This window comes from Diadema setosum, chromosome 12 (genome assembly GCF_964275005.1).
Source record: "Diadema setosum chromosome 12, eeDiaSeto1, whole genome shotgun sequence".
NCBI classification, from domain to species: domain Eukaryota; kingdom Metazoa; phylum Echinodermata; class Echinoidea; order Diadematoida; family Diadematidae; genus Diadema; species Diadema setosum.
The window spans coordinates 29,858,953-29,864,308 of NC_092696.1; positions in this window are offsets into that span (position 1 = coordinate 29,858,953).

The window sequence follows — 5,356 nt, forward strand, 5'->3', positions numbered from 1 at the left end:
ATATTATCTTTAAAGAGATCGTACAGATCTGGTTGAGACCTAATTTCAGGTTTCTAACATTTTTTTTTGGGTGAGATAATGAGAAACCTCTTATGAAACATGAAAGAGCATGTCATTCTAATGAGGAATTCAACGTTTATTTGATGAAAATTGGTTTTGAAATGATTGCGATATAAAAAAACGATTTTAATAAACGTGGGACCCACACTTTATTACGATCGCTTTGTTTTACCTTGTTTTTGGATGTTCCAGTCATTTCAAACCCGATTTTCATCAAATAAACTTTGAATTTTGTCTTGAAATGGTATGCTCTGTATCATAAGTGTTTTCTTGGTATCTCGCAAAAATTGAAAAGCCCAATTCTCATCTCCGCCAATACTGTATCATCCCTTTAAACTTCAGCCAATTTTTCGCCCATGGAACTTCGCACTGCACATTTCACGCAAATATGCGGTGCTGCATGTCGTCGCTCAAAATAACTTACTCTTCACTGTTTACACTGTCTATAATATCTGAAACTGAAGTTAGCAACCTACTTTTGGGCAAATATCAAAGCAGCAAAATAAAAAGGCTAATTCCATTTACATTTTGCGCAAGCAGCAGCGCACGTCGCGTGATCTCGAAAAGTGAATGTTTTCAGCAACGACATGCGAGTTGACGACATCGCTTTTGGGTAACCCACGTCATTTCCGAAACTAGACATTGCTAGAAATGAATGATTCTAAACCATCATGACACACAACTGATTGAAATATTTACCCCCCCCCCATATTGTTAATAAATCTCTTCAAAATCATACTAAGAATCGACTTACTCTCAGTATTTTTGGAAATGGAACAAATTTCTTTAACTGAAGTGTATTATTTCCTTATGTTAATTGTTTTATTTTTCTGAAGTTACTGACATGACGTAGCTAAAATAAAAATGAATACCCATGTGTCATAGTACACATTTAATGAAACGGATACATATAATGCAAAAGTGTAAAACGCAACGTTAATGTATTTTTACCTTTTTTCTCCATTTTTCTCAACTTTACTTTCTCTTGTTTCTTTTCAATGTTACCATTACGTTAATGATAAATGTTGGGTAAAGAGTGCAAATCAAAATGGGATTTCTGAAATCATCCTGAGCAAATGAAAAGTACGCTACTGAGAATGTACTGTCTAAGAATATACTGACTGCCAAACGTAATACTAGTACTAGTATACAATTAAGTATAAACTATTCTTCTTTAGCCGACTATTGCTTCAGCACGTGTGTGGTGGCGATTTGCAATAATTCACTTTTGAAGTCGCCCGTATTTCCTAATGACATGTTTGAAAACATCGTGACGTAATTAGGTTGAAACATTTTCAAATTTGCCTCTACAGTATAAGCAAAGTGTGCGCTGACATGAAAATCTTAAAGGTGCATAAAAAGCCACGGGCCTAATCTTGATACTGTCTTCGTGCAATCTGCCAGACAAATAATGTAAAAAAAAAAAAAGTTGTGAATAAAAATGGGCGTTTATGATCAACAACATTATGCAATATAGATCGATTTATTGGACGGGATCTTCAAGACGTATACTAGTGCCAAACATAATGTTGTCATCACAGCATAACACAGCACAAAGTCTTTACTGAGAAAAATATGGCTACCAAAAATAAAATGCACGAAAAACTCTCTCATGTAGAGGTTGCTAGATGAAATGGTTTAATGTGTGCACTTTTTAACACATTATCTGTTTTTTTTTTTTCCTGTTTGCCCAGCTTGGCAATACTAGTTCATCATTACTAAGGTTTAATAATTGATGAGATTAAAACACAATTATACAAACCTCTGTGTCTTCTTGATAGAAACTCAAAAACTGGCTTAACGGCACGTCATCTATAGTGATGCACTTCACCTGTAGCATGATGGACATGATGAAAAAAGGCTCTTATTTTATATCAATGTATACATATTGATTATAGAGAGAGAGAGAGAGAGAGAGAGAGAGAGAGAGAGAGCGAGAACGAGAGAGAGAGGGAGAGAAAAGAGAGAGAGAGAGAGGGGGGGGGGGGAGGGGGAGAGGGACAGAAAGAGAGAGAGGGAGGGAAGAGAGATGAAGAGAGCTTGCTTCCAAAAGGACCTAAGTCCATCTTTGTTCAATGGATTTAGCGCCTTTTGGAAGCAAGCTCTTCATATACCAGATTTGATATTCTCTAAAGGAAATCGTTTCATGGCAACATACTGAATATTATTGAATCACGTGTTCTTACCAATATGGAATGACACATCCACCTTCATTGCAACTGATTGACAAATTACCCTACATCGACGTAAATGAGCATTTAAACGATCAGTTTTAGTAGTAGCCATGATAAAAAATCATGGGCGCACATACTCGAGCAGGATTAGAACTTGCGACCTCCTGATCACCAGACAGGCGTCATCTCCACTAGACCACCGAGCTTTCACCCGGCACCAAGTGTTGGTTCTAATCCTCTAATTATTCGCGATTCGTAGGAACAAATCCTGCTCGAGTGCGTACGCCAAAGATTTTTTTTTTTCATTTTTATCATGGCTACTACTAAAACTATGATCAATTCAGTGGTTATTTACGTCGATGTTATAGGGCAATCTGTCAATGGGTTGCACCTCGACGGAAGAATTTAATGAATTTGACCATCCACACTCGCTGCAAAGAAATTTTCATTTTGATACATTTTCTTTTACAAAACGTTCATTGATTGTCGAGCGTCGGTACGGATTGAGATTATACATGACTATAATGTCAATGGTTGAGACGTTTCCTTTTTTGTCAACCTTTACATCTTATATTGGAATTGGGGAAGTATGCGATTATATTTCATGGGACTGGCAGATTTCGTTAATTAATGCAACCGGAATGACATTACTGCATGTAGAAATAAATTGAAATATCGCGCTCAAGGTAATTGATGCGCCCCCCCCCCCCCCCCCCATTTTGAACACGACAGTGTTGGACTTATAAATGAAAATGACTGATTCTTACTCTCCAGCGTGAAGCCTGGGAGGCAACTGTCGTGAAGAATGTCCTTGGCAGGTTTAGCTCATCGAGATTGGCACGTCTTAGATGGGGCAGACGACACAGAAATTCAGCCAAGTTTGCTGCTGCTGACTCTGAGATGAATTTTCCCTCTGACAAGTCAGACAGTTTACATATCTTCAATTGGCTTATCTGTAAAAGAAAAAAAAAATCAGTCACAAATTTCAAACTCTACCGAACCATTTTCCTTTGTCTATTTCTGTACCTCTCTCTCTCTCTCTCTCTCTCTCTCTTTGAATTTTCTGAGCATTGGTAACGTATCATACACGTTACTATGTTACAAATTAGTTACGTATTATTGTGTGGAAAAAGATAACGAAATAAAATCCACTAAGTTGTGTATTTGTTACGATCTTCGCGGTGAAACATATCGCAATGATATCTAACAGTTTCTAGCGTAAATGAGAAGGATTCCTCACTTACAAGAAAAACAATTAAAAAAGTCGCAACGTATAGTATTGAGTTACATTATTAAGCAATGCTATGTGATATGGGATTCTTGTAGCAAAGGTAACATTCTCTATGACTAATCGTCAATGACAGCAGCATGAAACAATGTAAAGCCTGGAGAGAATAAACCGTTTGACAGATGATAGGAAGGTGTATCATTGCTATTGTATGACTTGACGTCCTCGCAGAGTCAGAGGGTGCGTTTATCAACTCCTTTTCTCGGCAGAAACATGTTATCCAAACAGCTTCAAGGAATTTTTACGAGTTGATAAACGCAAAGCTGTTTTGATAGCCCTTTAGGAAAGCCTTTTACGAAAGGGTGCGTTTATCAACTCTCCTTTCTCGGCAGAAACAGGTTGTGCAAACAGCTTTCAAGGAATTTTCACGAGTTGATAAACGGAAAGCTGTTTTGAAAGCCCTTTAGGAAAGCCTTTTCGAAAGCCCGAAATTTGTGACGATCCAAACAGGTTTCTAAAACAGGTTATCAGAAACCTGTTTGTAAAAGCCTTTCGAAGTTGATAAACGTAAAGCTGTTTTGAAAGCCCTTTAGGTCGCCCTATACTGCGGTTGCGTAACCATGCGTTTCCAGTTTCTGAAAAGACGCGCGCCACGTAAAGTGCACACGAGTACGTGTACACAGGTGTATACATACAGCTGTGTGTAATGCACGCATATGCTTGAACAAGGAGATGTTTCTCTCACCAACAAGGTTTGAGAAATTAAGTAACAACAGTCTCATTCCCTTTGATTCCATGTCTCATGCCGCTACTCAGAAATATTTGAAGTATGTGCTAAACTGGAGCTGCCTCACAGATAGGAAGACAATTGATTCATGTGGCATTGTATCATGACTCCTCACTCTCAAAGGAAGATATGTCTTTATGATGGTAATTGCTTTTCGCCGTCCCTTCTTAGAAAACAAGCGGCACATTAATAGTACAGGCAGTCAGGGCTTTGGAAAGGGCTCTCGAAAGGGCTATGGAAAGGGCTATGGAAAGGGCTATGGAAAGTTGATAAACGCAGCCGACGAAAACAAGCGGCACATTAATAGTACAGGGAGTGGATAGGGCTTTCGAAAGGGCTATGGAAAGGGCTTTCGAAAGGGCTATGGAAAGGGCTATCGAAAGGGCTATCGAAAGGGCTATCGAAAGGGCTTTCGAAAGTCGTTTAAACTGGGGAAAGTTGATAAACGCAGCCATGTATAGACACATGAGTAGTCTTCACGTTACGGTATATTGTTTCCGTCTAGATTCAAATGAAGGGTTTGTTTGCAAAAACCGATAAGTCCATTTTTGAAGATTTTGAAATACGATCTCTGTCATAAAGTACAAAATAATACCTTTTAAATGATATATTGATCACTACATAAAAAGGTATATTTTTTAAGTTACGGTCAAAAGAAGCAAAAATTTTCTTATTATTCTCTTTATTTTTCTTGACCTTTAATCGCAAATATCTCCATTTGGCAAATATGGACTTATCGGTTTTTGCAAACAAACTCTTCAAATAATGAGTTGTGACTTACGAATGCAAATTAATTCAATTCAATTCAATTCGGTTTTATTTCAAATCAAAAGAAGCATAACAGTTAGTCCGCAGACTAATAGTGTCATGCGTACAGAATAAAAATACATGCATGATTACAGAACATTCACAATCCAAGAAAAAATCAAAAAGTTAAAAAACCTATTAAATTATTCAGTCATACCAATATCATACAAAGCGTATTCCTTACTGTCCTATAATTACACATTACATTTACACAAGATTAAAACTGGATTACACATGTGGTGATATTGCTGTAAACATAGATGCAGACATTCAAAAACAGACAATATACATGTACTATGG